This window comes from Bufo bufo, chromosome 1 (genome assembly GCF_905171765.1).
Source record: "Bufo bufo chromosome 1, aBufBuf1.1, whole genome shotgun sequence".
Classification (NCBI taxonomy): Eukaryota; Metazoa; Chordata; class Amphibia; order Anura; family Bufonidae; genus Bufo; species Bufo bufo.
In genome coordinates, this window is record NC_053389.1 from 23,307,859 (window position 1) to 23,322,475 (window position 14,617).

The 14,617-nt window shown below is 45.5% G+C and overlaps 1 protein-coding gene across 3 annotated transcripts in view; it reads left to right on the plus strand.

Annotated features, from left to right (window-relative positions):
• The window catches only part of LOC120992292 (phospholipase A2 inhibitor 25 kDa subunit-like), a 598,293-nt gene that overhangs the window by 527,635 nt on the left and 56,041 nt on the right, over window positions 1-14,617 (plus strand). The gene's annotated exons all lie outside the window — the stretch shown is intronic.

The following is a 14,617-nucleotide window of genomic DNA, read 5'->3' on the forward strand; positions in this document are numbered from 1 at the left end:
CGGATTTGGGCCGGATAGGATGCGGGTGCGTCGCGGGAAAATGCACGATTTTTCCGCACGCGCGTGAGAAAAATCTGCATGCTTGGTACCTAGACCCGAACCCGGACATCTTCACAGAAGTTCGGGCTTGGGTTCGGTGTTGTGTAGATTTTATTATTTTCCCTTATAACATGGTTATAAGGGAAAATAATAGCATTCTTAATAGAGAATGCATAGTAAATTAGTGATGGAGGGGTTAAAAAATAATAAAAAATTATTTAACTCACCTCATCCACTTGTTCGCACAGCCCGGCTTCTCTTCTTTCTTCTTCTTTGAGGAAAAGGACCTTTGCGCTCATCACATGGTGATGGATCATGTGATGGACCATGTGATGAGCGCAGTGACATCACCAAAGCTCCATTTCCTCATGGAAGAAGACAGAAGAGAAGCCGGGCTGCGCGAACAAATGGATGAGGTGAGTTAAATAATTTTGAAAATACAAATGCAATAGCACTCTGCATCCAGCATTCTGCCCTGCCTCCATGCTGGATGAGACATTGGTGTACATTTTGGCCAAAGCGTAATAAGCCACTCACCACGTCAAGGTCGCCTCTATTGAGTGGTCCCTAACACTAGTTCCTACCTGTTCATGGGCCATGACAGCCACACAATCCCCCACATTTTTTCTTTGAGTTAAATAATTTGTTAATTATTTTTTAACCCCTATTGTACTATGCATTCTGTATTCAGAATGCTATTATTTTCCCTTATAACCATGCTAGAAGGGAAAATAATAAAGATCGGGTCCCCATCCCGATCATCTCCTAGCAACCATGCGTGAAAATCGCACCGCATCCGCACTTGCTTGCGGATGCTTGCAATTTTCACGCAGCCCCCTTCACTTCTATGGGGCCTGCGTTGCGTGAAAAACGCAGAATATAGAGCATGCTGCGATTTTCACACAACGCACAAGTGATGCGTGAAAATCACCGCTCATGTGCACAGCCCCATAGAAATGAATGGGTCCGGATTCAGTGCGGGTGCAATGCGTTCACCTCATGCATTGCACCCGGGCGGAAATCTCGCCCGTGTGAAAGGGGCCTTATAGGGCCGTCTGTCCGCAGATTTGTACCTATGACACTGGCTGACCTGTTACATGTGCGCTTGGCAGCTGAAGGCATCTGTGTTGGTCCCAGACTGGGCCCCACAGCATAATTTTTTATGGGGCCCCCCACACCATGACTATCCTGGCATCCTATATGTGCATATGTAAGGGAGAGTTCACATCACATTTTTGCAATCCGTTTGATGTTTACATTGGAAAATGGGATACAATTGCGCAGCACACTACGGTTTTGTGTCCTGCAAAGTCTGTTAATTTTTTTTATACATAATGAAATCTTTTTTTTTACAACGGGGCTCTATGGTGACAGATGCCACTATATGGTGTCAGTCTGAGTCACTGGTTAACATATCCATTACATTTTATGTATACATTACCAGGAGTCAGCAACCTTCGGCACTCCAGCTGTTGTGAAACTACAATTCCCAGCATGCTCCATTCATTCCTATGGGAGTTATGAGAAGAGCAGAGCAATAATGCATGCTGGGAGTTGCAGTTTCCCAACACCTGGAGTGCCTACTCCTGCATTAGACAAATGGCAAAACGTGATGTGAAAGCGACCTTAGTGTACCATGATAGGCGCCCATGACACAGATGCAGCCACTGATTGGAAAAGGTCCTCAAACCCCAGAGAGAAGATACCAGGACCACACAGAGGAGAACAACGGCTGGCGGGCGGCCGACCAGTAGCATGCAAGTGATTTATAAAAAAAAAATAAAAAAAATGTTTCATCCCCCCCCCCCTTGGCTGGGCGTCTCTGCGCTCTAAGGCAGCCGCTTGGTCTGCCTTATTATAGCGCTGGGCCTGATTGCATGCTATAGTACAGAAGGTTGGCAGAGCGCACGGCCTGGTCCTGGTGATCAGTGGGGTGGACTGTATTCTACAAGGCTCACTTCACAGTATCATGTACTGGAATCTACAGAAAATACTGTAAAGATATTAGCCCTACCCCCGATAACACTAGAATTAGTGACTATATAATCACCAGCATATAGAGACTAAATAAAACCACCATATTGGATAATATATCATACCATGACTGGTTAACACCGCCATACCATGACTGGATAACAAAACAGTATAACGTTATAGCTCCATATCATGACTGGATAACCGCCATACAGTGACTGGATAACACCGCCATATAATGACTAGATAACACCGCCATACAGAGACTGGATAATACCGCCATACAGTGACTGGTTAACACCGCCATACAATGACTAGATAACACCGCCATACAGAGTCTGGATAATACCGACATACAGTGACTGGTTAACACCGCCATACAGTGACTGGATAACACCGCCATACAATGACTAGATAACACCGCCATACAGAGACTGGATAATACCGACATACAGTGACTGGTTAACACCGCCATACAGTGACTGGATAACACCGACATACAATGACTGGATAACACCACCATACAATGACTGGATAACACCACCATACAGTGACTGGATGACACCACCATACAATGACTGGATAACACCACCATACAATGACTGGATAACACCACCATACAGTGACTGGATAACACCGCCATACAGTGACTGGATAACACCGCCATACAATGACTGGATAATACCGCCATACAATGACTGGATAACACCACCATACAGTGACTGGATAACACCACCATACAGTGACTGGATAACACCGCCATACAGTGACTGGATAACACCGCCATACAATGACTGGATAATACCGCCATACAATGACTGGATAATACCGCCATACAGTGACTGGATAACACCACCATACAGTGACTGGTTAACACCACCATACAGTGACTGGATAACACCGCCATACAATGACTAGATAACACCGCCATACAGTGACTGGTTAACACCGCCATACAGTGACTGGTTAACACCGCCATACAGTGACTGGATAACACCGCCATACAGTGACTGGATAGCACCACCATACAGTGACTGGATAACACCGCCATACAGTGATTGAATAACACCACTATACAGTGACTGGATGACACCGCCATACAGTGACTAAATAACACCACCATACAGTGACTGGTTAGCATCACCATAAAGTGACTGGATAACACCTCCGTACAATGACTGGATAACAGGATATAAGGGGACACAGTACAGTATGTGACCAGGGGCACAGTATGGAATATATGAGGGCACGGTACATGGTATGATTAGGGGCACTGTACAGGCTATGGTAAGGGGGCACAATGCAGGGTATAAGGACATAGTACAGGTTAATAGGCACAGTATAGGGTATAAGAGGGCATAGTACAGGTTAGGAGGCATAGTACAGGGGTATCCCCTTATGCTCCTGTAATGTGTCTCCTATAGGGAATTATAATGGGGCATAGAGCAGGGTATAGGGAACAGTACAGGGCAGGGGGCTCAATACAGCATAGAGCAGCATAGGGGGTACTGTATAGAACATGAGGTACAATACAGCACAGGGGGTACGGTATAGGACAGATGGCACAATACAGCATAGGGGGTACAGTACAGGGCAAGGGGGGGGGCACAGTGCAGCATAGGGGGTACAATGCAACATAGGGGGCACAGTACAGGGCAGGGGGTACAGTACAAGGCAGGGGGCACATTACAGCATAGCAGGCACAATACGGGGCAGGGGGCACACACAGTGCAGCATGGGGGGCACAGTACAGGGCACGGGGCATAATACAGCATAGGGGTACAGTACAGGGCAGGGGGTACACACAGTGCAGCATGGGGGGTACAGGGCAGCAGGCACCCACAGTGCAGCATGGGGGGCACGGTGCATTATAGGGGTACAGTACAGGACAGAAAGCACACACAGTGCAGCATGGGGGCCCAGTACAGGGCAGGGGGCAAAATACAGCATAGGGGGTACAATACAGGGAAGGGGGTACACACAGTTCAGCATTGGGGATACAGTACAGGGCAGGAGGCACACACAGTGCAGCACAGGGGGTACAGTACAGGGCAGGGGACAGAATACAGCATACGGGGCATAGTACAGGGCAGGGGGCACAGACTTACCATTGTTGGTCAGGCTGGCAGTGAGTCTGAAGGTCGGCAGCATTGGCTGGCAGGCAAGCTGCAGCGCTGTTCAGAGGGCTGAGACAGCGCTGCTCTGCTTCTTGGATGTCTGTTATGGCCAGAGCAGGAGGTCAGCTGGCACTACAAGCGAGATGGGCAGGCAGGTAAGAGAGGCAGCTTGCCGGCTGGGCGGTCGCATCCAGGGCCCACATGGAGCTTCTAGGAGTATGGGAGCGGGCCCTGTTTGTGACTGAAGTATTACTTGAAACGATTGGTGGAGCAGCAGTTACCGCTCACTGCTGCTCCACCAATCAGATAACACGGTGCAGCAGCGCAGAGGTAGGAGAATCCCTCTCTCCCCTCTCCTCTTGTTTCAATGCGCAGAGTTATGAATCACCCCCCCCCCCCCCCCCCCCCCAAGACAAGGAGAGACGGGAAATGTAAAAATAAAATAAATGAAAAAATATATAATAATTATTAGAAATATTGCCCTGCTGGCCACATTCCTGCTACTGCTCCCGGGCCCCTACTGAGCTCGGGCCACGAAGCAGTCGCTTCTCCTGCTTCCCCGATAGCTACGCCACTGGTTGGTCCCATGTACATATGTGCTCGCTTTGCTGAAAAAAATGATGTTTTAATATATGCAAATGAGCCTCTAGGAGCAACGGGGGCGTTGCCATTACACCTAGAGACTCATCTCTCTCTGCAACTGCAGTGCCCAACACAGATGCCTTCAGCTGCCAAGTGTACATGTAACAGGTCAGCCACTGTCATAGGTACAAAACTGATGGCAGACGCCTTTTAAACAGATTGGAGTCAAGATTGATACATTTTACCTGCAGTGATACATTGTAATAAAATCTAAAAACAAACAAAATCAGGACAGACTCACAGAGGATTGTGGCGCACCGTAACAACTCAAGCACCTACGTGAGCAGGACTAGATCCCTACAGGTTTACCCTTTAGTAAGTTGCAGTATTTCGTATTTTTTACGTTTGCATACTATACATTCAAAAGGGTTAATATATAAAAATAAAAAAAAGGTTTGCAGAGAATCACAAAAATTAATTTTTTCCTAGTCCACTTGTGGCAGGCGCAGCTCTATGAAGTGCATTTTGCGCTGTGGCATTAGAAGTATTTTGATATCTCTGACTTTTAGTCTAACCAGACTGTCTATTACTCTGTAATTCCTCTAGCTCCCTTCTATGGAAACAATAGGTTTAAAGAGCACACCAAATGCTTGAAATAACTTCTTTATTAACTTCAACTTTCCTTCATAATTAACACTGCCGTCTCCACAGCAGATAGTCCATGTACATAACACATGTTGAAAAGATATCACAAAATGGCGGTATGCATAAGATGGTGGTTCAACTGTTCAATCTTGTTATTCAACATCAAATGGTGGATGTATTTCTCTCTTGAGTATTTGTACTCTCACTTTAAGTTATTTAAGCACTTTATGATCTCTCTGAGAGGTATATCTGAGGTCTAACTAATAGTTCACTTGCTGAATTTGGTCGCAATTTCCAGTAAGCAGTTAGCAGTAACTATTGGCAGATTGGCTTGAGTATGATCTGGTATGGTTGTATGCAATTTAGATTGCAATATGGAATTTGAATGATTGCAATTGTAAAGTTTGCAATTGGTGGAACTGAAAATAAACACAAATATAACTGGTTCAGTATGCAGTTCTAATCACTATATTAACATTAGGAACATTATATAACTGTTTAAATACCAATTTTGGCCTCTCTGCTTCCATAAAACACAGCTCTTAGTGGAGTGAATATCTGTTCAGCTTCTCTCCTCTGGTGTAATGATTCTAGCAGCTCCCGCTAGGTGAATTTTCCACACAGGCTGTGTGTGAGGCTGGTTGTGATTGGTCAAAACTCCTGCTGTGTGTGAGGCTAGCTAGGATTGGTCTAGACTCCTGCCCAACAACAACAGTTTAACTCTATGCTTTCTGTTGTTTCTGCTGTGTAATTGAGCTTACCTTACATTATATAATTAATATTAAAGGCATATTATCTTTTCTGCTTCTGTGAACACAATATATATATAACAGTTATATGCCATCCAAACATGAAGTCAATGTAAATAACTTTGATTTTGTCTTTAACACCCAAACATAGGAACTGTATTAAGGATATTGGCAGGTTTAGCTGTATAAACATATAAGCCATATTAGCAACCTGGGATAGGTCTTAGCTGGCCAGCTGCACCACCACCTTCTATTTTTGACTTTATATCAGGCAGTTCAGGAATGAGGGAATGTCAGTTGGCCCGAACCCAATGGGGGGTGGTGGGGGGGAAGGGAGCAGTGTACAGACTACAGAGTGCTCTGCCTCTCAGGTCTCTTGCTGCCATCAACAAGCCTACAGCACTGTATGTGTAAGGGTTAAATTTGCGCTTGTCCTGTAATAAATTATAAAGCAATGTGACCTGTTGTAAGAATAGACATTAGTGCATAACAAGTGTCCAGTGTACACAATCTGCTTTGCTCCGTACGTTTTGATCACAGAGAATATGGAAGGGCAGGATATAGGGGCACATTTATTAAAACTGGTATTTGAGTCCTGGGTTTTAATAAGTCCCCGTGCTGATGGTGGATCTGATGAAGTTGTGAAGAGGACTCTGGCCTCTACATAACTTCGGCGTATCCACCGCTGATTCTAAATATAAGAAAGATTACTGGCTGTCTTACATTTAGACTATTTTGTACGCCTAAAACAGTTGTAGAAAATTATGAATAAGAATGGCCTTCCAGACCGTCCCCTTCCCTGACACCACCGCGCCCACTTTATTAGACCTGGCATGAGCAGGGAAGAAGTCACAGATTCTGCTGCAACACAGCCTTCAACAAAATTTTACTTTGCATAGGTCATGCTGTCCTTCTCTCTCTTTGGACCCAAGATCAGGAGTTCAGCATCAGATTATGTTCTATCACGAGGGCACTGACCTTTTTTTTTGGGCATTCCTATTTAACTGCTACCCCATCACCCCTCTAGGGACATAACTTCTAATAGTTCATGAGCATTAGGAGTCTTGTCTTCCATATGTTGTGATCCCAAATGCTGGTGAATGACCACAATCTGTAGCAAATTTCACATCTGCGACAGTGATTCCGGCAAGCTCATTGAGCAGAGAACAGCCTGTCCAAACTCTCTGGATCCGGCATTTCCGGATGCAAAAAGAATGCTCACCGGCTCCATTAAGTATAATGCATGCCATGGTTTGTGTCCAGTACGGACCAGTCAGCCGGATCTCTGTGCTGCAAATGTAAAACTAGCTTTAAGTTTACCCTCTCAAAATCAGAACAGTCCACCCTACAAGGGTAAAAAAACACACTATGGCCAACAGTCAGTTGCCTGGGATCTCAAGAGGAACAGGCAGTGGCAAAAATGTTGCTGTAGCCGACACAAGTAGGATCAGAAGAAGGGGTGGTTTTAGCAGCAGCCACAGCAACAGGCCAGAGCTGCCACTGTCTTCCTCTGGTTGTGTTTTGACCAACAATTCAGCTGTACTGGAATGGTTGACTTGCTCATCTACATTATCTCAGATGACAACAGATACACACAGCCAGGAATTGGTGGTGACACCAGTTTGTTGATATGGCCCAGGAACAACCTCTGTGCCATCACCTGTCCTGCAACTGCCTCTTTGTTTTGCTGCTGCTTCTGCTCGGGAACTAATGCATGCTGCCGTCTCAGCTCTGCTTTTCAGCACGGACAAGCTTAATGAGGACAGTCAGCAGCTACAGACCAGCACAGACTTGGAGGAGAGGTCTGCTGCGTCCTCCCTTAGGCGTGCAACTAGTGATGATGACAGTTGGGTGGGAGGACCTGTTGCGAGAGGTACTGAAAGCGGACACGAGACTGGTGAGGGTGACATAAGTGAAGAGCAGAGAGTAGTGGATGATGATGTAGCTGATTGCACGTGGGAGCCGAAGGAAGAGGGGGCATCATCATCTACCGGGGGTGCGGGTGGCAGCATGCCTGGGTGATAGCGGCAGGGTGGCATTGAACCAATGAGCTAGCAGGATGGAAGCAGTGGGAGATCTTGAGCCAAATGTGCCTGGAGTAGACCATCTGCTACTCAGGAGCCTATCTGTCAGGAAACAACTAGTGGTGCACGGGTTAATAAAGACAGCAGCAGGCAATAAGCATGGAGTGTTGAGGGTAAAATGCCATACTCTGCAGTGTCAGAATTTTTTATCTGTTAGTGTGGAGGTATGCAGAATATGTGGGCAGAATGTGAAGCGCGGTCAAGGTGCTAATGTTGGCACCACGTACTTGAGTCAAAACATAGAGCGTCACCATAAAGTGGTCTGAGAAAACCGTGGCACTAATGTAGTGGTACAGCCTGACGCAGCAACAGCTGCACCTCCCAGCGGCCCGCACGCCTTCTCCAGCAGTCAGGGTTCCTCAACCTCAGCAGAAGGAAGCTGTCGTTCCTTCCCTTCATCTATTGCTCCTGATTCTCTTCCTACTCCGCGTCATGTGTTTTGTCAGCAATTGATCACCGAGGCGATTGCAAAGAGACAAAAGTATGTTGCACTCAAACAACGGCGCAGAACCTGAACATGCACCTGGCCAAGTTGCTGGTACTATATTCCCTCCCTTTCCATATTGTGGACTCCAAGAACTGATGGCTTGTGGCCACCCAAGGTGGAGATTCCCAAACAGTCATTACTTCTCTAAAAAAGCTGTACCAGCCCTGCACACGTCTCCTGAGCAGATTGTGGGCCAGTCCTTGAGCATGTCAGTGTCAAGTACAGTTCATGCCAGCGCTGACTTATGGAGCTATAACTATGGCCAAGGACAATCTATATCCTTTATAGCCCACTGGATAAATGTGTATCCGGCACAGGCACACCAGCAACTAGGCCAGGTGATGGCAATGCGGCCTCTGCATTGTAATAATGTGATTTCTATGCCAATGTCCTCCTCTGTCTCCTCATCCCCCACCTTGTTCTCAGCCTCCACTGTAGACATGGTTCTGAGTCGTCCTCCAGCATACCACCTATGGTAAGCATGGTGTTGTCACACAGTTCCGCACCTGGTCAGCCTGGGCAAACGGAGTCACACCGGGGAGGAACTGTTCCATGTCATCAACCAGGAAATCAAATCCTGGCTACTTCCTTGCCTACTGAAGATAGGAACCGTGGTCACCGATAACAGGAACCACATTCTATCTGCACTGCCCTTGTTAGGGTACAGCCACACAGGATGATTTCCTGATGCATTTTTCGAAGCTTGAATGGCAGGAAACTTGACCGTGGGGCAGCACCCTAATGTAAGCTTAAATGTGGTGTACAGTTCTGTAGCTTTCTAAGTCTTTGTTTTCCAGATCCTAACCATTTTTAATACCTGTTTGCTGTCAGTGAATGTAAGAAGTATCGCGGTGTTACAAATCTCTCCGGTCTAGACAATCCTCTGTGACTTAAAGGGCATCTGTCAGCAGATTTGTACCTATGATACCGGCTGACCTCTTACATGTGCACTTGGCAGCTGTAGGCATCTGTGTTAATCCCATGTACATATGTGCTCGCTTTGCTGAGAAAAATGATGTTTTATTACATGCAAATGAGCCTCTAGGAGCAACGGGGGCGTTGCCATTGCACCTGGAGACTCAGGTCTCTCTGCAACTGCAGTGCCCTCTGCACTTTGACAGGGCCAGGCAGTGCAAATGCCACCACTCCTTGTCCTATCAATCAAAGTGCAGAGGGCGCGGCAGTTGCAGAGAGAGCAAAGCCTTTAGGTGTAACAATAACGCCCCTGTTGCTTCTAGAGGCTCAGTTGCATATATTAAACCATCAAGGATCATGTCTTATTAGGAAATAGGCCTAAATTAGGCGTATTTGAGGCACAGATGGCAACACAGAGCTTAGTTGTGCCGCTATCTGCGACTTCACCCCGCTCATGCCAGGTCTAAACTTCTGGGTGTGGAAGGGGAGAGGCCAACAGGCCCATCTCATTCATCATTTTCTGCGCCTGTTTTAGGAAAAGAACATGGTCTAAACGTAACGTCCACAAGTAGATAGAATATAGTAGGCGGCACTCACCGGTCACCAATATAGAAAATAGATTCCTTTATTGTCTCCAAAGACACCATCAGTAAAAGGCAGAAGCAGAACAGCTTTCACACAGTCAAACAAGCAGTGACGGCCGTTTCGCGCTCTCGCGCTTCCTCAGGCCTTAATGTAAGACAGCTAGGAAGAAGTCTTACATTTAGAACTGGTGCTGGATGCGCCAAAGTTATGGAGAGGCGGGCACCCCTTCTTAACTCTGGCAGGACCACTGCCAGCTATAGGCCTTTATAAATACCGGCGTCTATAACGGGGGTCTTAATAAATCTGCCCTTCATTTTTCTCAGCAATGCGGGCGCATATGACGAAGGGACCAACACAGATGCCTTCAGCTGCCAAGCTCACACGCAACAGGTCAGCCAGTGTCATAGGTACAAAACTGCTGACAGATGCCCTTTAAACAGTTTGGAGTCAAGATTGATACATTTTACCTGCAATGATACATTGTAATAAAATCTAAAAACAAACAAAATCAGGACAGACTCACAGAGGATTGTGGCGCACCGTAACAACTCAAGCACCTACGTGAGCAGGACTAGATCCCTACAGGTTTTACATCTCTGGATGTTAGAAAAATGCCACAAGAAGGGGAGGGCTACGTTAACCCTTTAGTAAGCTGCAGTATTTAGTATTTTTACGTTAGCATACTATACATTCAACAGTGCAAATATAAAAAAAAAAAAAAGTTTGCAAAGAATCACAAAGGTTAATTTTCTCCTAGTCCAACACCTTCTATTTTTGACTTTGTGTCAGGCAGTTCAGGAATGAGGGAATGTCAGTTGGCCCGAATCCAATGGGGGGGGGGGGGGAGGGAGCAGTGTACAGACTACAGAGTGCTCTGCCTCTCAGGTCACTCGCAGCCACCAACAGGCGTACAGCACTGTATGTGTAAGGGTTAAATGTGCTCTTGTCCTATAATAAATTATGAAGCAATCAGTGGCGGATCCGGAGCCTGGTCTCGGGAGGGGCACTTCCAGATTATTTTCTGTCACCACAAATCAATGGTGCTTAAAAAACAGACTACACAGTGTAGAGGTATACTGTATATTGTGTGGCACAGTGTAGAGGTATACTGTATATTGTGTGGCACAGTGTAGAGGTATACTGTATATTGTGTGGCACAGTGTAGAGGTATACTGTATATTGTGTGGCACAGTGTAGAGGTATACTGTATATTGTGGGGCACAGTGTAGAGGTATACTGTATATTGTGTGGCACAGTGTAGCGGTATACTGTATATTGTGTGGCACAGTGTAGATGTATACTGTATATTGTGGGGCACAGTGTAGAGGTATACTGTATATTGTGTGGCACAGTGTAGCGGTATACTGTATATTGTGTGGCACAGTGTAGAGGTATACTGTATATGGTGTGGCACAGTGTAGAGGTATACTGTATATTGTGTGGCACAGTATAGAGGTATACTGTATATTGTGGGGCACAGTGTAGAGGTATACTGTATATTGTGTGGTACAGTGTAGATGTATACTGTATATTGTGGGGCACAGTGTAGATGTATACTGTATATTGTGTGGCACAGTGTAGCGGTATACTGTATATGGTGTGGCACAGTGTAGAGGTATACTGTATATTGTGTGGCACAGTATAGAGGTATACTGTATATTGTGGGGCACAGTGTAGAGGTATACTGTATATTGTGTGGCACAGTGTAGATGTATACTGTATATTGTGGGGCACAGTGTAGAGGTATACTGTATATTGTGTGGCACAGTGTAGCGGTATACTGTATATTGTGTGGCACAGTGTAGAGGTGTACTGTATATTGTGTGGCACAGTGTAGAGGTATACTGTATATTGTGTGGCACAGTGTAGAGGTATACTGTATATTGTGTGGCACAGTGTAACGGTATACTGTATATTGTGTGGCACAGTGTAGAGGTATACTGTATATTGTGTGGCACAGTGTAGCGGTATACTGTATATTGTGTGGCACAGTGTAGAGGTATACTGTATATTGTGTGGCACAGTATAGAGGTATACTGTATATTGTGGGGCACAGTGTAGAGGTATACTGTATATTGTGTGGCACAGTGTAGATGTATACTGTATATTGTGGGGCACAGTGTAGAGGTATACTGTATATTGTGTGGCACAGTGTAGCGGTATACTGTATATTGTGTGGCACAGTGTAGAGGTATACTGTATATGGTGTGGCACAGTGTAGCGGTATACTGTATATGGTGTGGCACAGTGTAGAGGTATACTGTATATTGTGTGGCACAGTATAGAGGTATACTGTATATTGTGGGGCACAGTGTAGAGGTATACTGTATATTGTGTGGCACAGTGTAGATGTATACTGTATATTGTGGGGCACAGTGTAGCGGTATACTGTACATTGTGTGGCACAGTGTAGCGGTATACTGTATATTGTGGGGCACGGTGTAGCGGTATACTGTACATTGTGGGGCACAGTGTAGAGGTATACTGTATATTGTGTGGCACAGTGTAGCGGTATACTGTATATTGTGTGGCACAGTGTAGAGGTATACTGTATATTGTGTGGCACAGTGTAGAGGTGTACTGTATATTGTGTGGCACAGTGTAGAGGTATACTGTATATTGTGTGGCACAGTGTAGAGGTATACTGTATATTGTGTGGCACAGTGTAGCGGTATACTGTATATTGTGTGGCACAGTGTAGAGGTATACTGTATATTGTGTGGCACAGTGTAGCGGTATACTGTATATTGTGTGGCACAGTGTAGAGGTATACTGTATATTGTGTGGCACAGTGTAGAGGTATACTGTATATTGTGGGGCACAGTGTAGAGGTATACTGTATATTGTGGGGCACGGTGTAGAGGTATACTGTATATTGTGGGGCACGGTGTAGAGGTATTCTGTATATTGTGTGGCACAGTGTAGAGGTATACTGTATATTGTGGGGCACAGTGTAGAGGTATACTGTATATTGTGTGGCATAGTGTAGCGGTATACTGTATATTGTGTGGCACAGTGTAGAGGTATACTGTGGCACAGTGTAGATGTATACTGTATATTGTGTGGCACAGTGTAGAGGTATACTGTATATTGTGTGGCACAGTGTAGCGGTATACTGTATATTGTGTGGCACAGTGTAGCGGTATACTGTATATTGTGTGGCCCAGTGTAGAGGTATACTGTATATTGTGTGGCCCAGTGTAGAGGTATACGGTATATTGTGTGGCACAGTGTAGAGGTATACTGTATATTGTGTGGCACAGTGTAGAGGTATACTGTATATTGTGTGGCACAGTGTAGAGGTATACTCTATATTGTGGGGCACAGTGTAGAGGTATACTGTATATTGTGTGGCACAGTGCAGAGGTATACTGTATATTGTGGGGCACGGTGTAGAGGTATACTGTATATTGTGTGGCACGGTGTAGAGGTATACTGTATATTGTGTGGCACAGTGTAGAGGTATACTGTATATTGTGTGGCACAGTGTAGAGGTATACTGTATATTGTGTGGCACAGTGTAGAGGTATACTGTATATTGTGTGGCACAGTGTAGCGGTATACTGTATATTGTGTGGCACGGTGTAGAGGTATACTGTATATTGTGTGGCACGGTGTAGAGGTATACTGTATATTGTGTGGCACAGTGTAGCGGTATACTGTATATTGTGTGGCACAGTGTAGCGGTATACTGCATATTGTGTGGCACAGTATAGAGGTATACTGTATATTGTGTGGCACAGTGTAGCGGTATACTGTATATTGTGTGGCACAGTGTAGAGGTATACTGTATATTGCGTGGCACAGTGTAGCGGTATACTGTATATTGTGTGGCACGGTGTAGAGGTATACTGTATATTGTGTGGCACGGTGTAGAGGTATACTGTATATTGTGTGGCACGGTGTAGCGGTATACTGTATATTCTGTGGCACGGTGTAGAGGTATACTGTATATTGTGTGGCACAGTGTAGAGGTATACTGTATATTGTGTGGCACAGTGTAGCGGTATACTGTATATTGTGTGGCACAGTGTAGAGGTATACTGTATATTGCGTGGCACAGTGTAGCGGTATACTGTATATTGCGTGGCACAGTGTAGCGGTATACTGTATATTGTGTGGCACAGTGTAGAGGTATACTGTATATTGCGTGGCACAGTGTAGAGGTATACTGTATATTGTGTGGCACAGTGTAGCTGTATACTGCATATTGTGTGGCACGGTGTAGCGGTATACTGTATATTGTGTGGCACAGTGTAGAGGTATAATGTATATTGTGTGGCACAGTGTAGCGGTATACTGTATATTGTGTGGCCCAGTGTAGCGGTATACTGTATATTGTGTGGCACAGTGTAGCGGTATACTGTATATTGTGTGGCACAGTGTAGAGGTATACTGTACATTGTGGGGCACAGTGTAGCGGTATACTGTATATTGTGT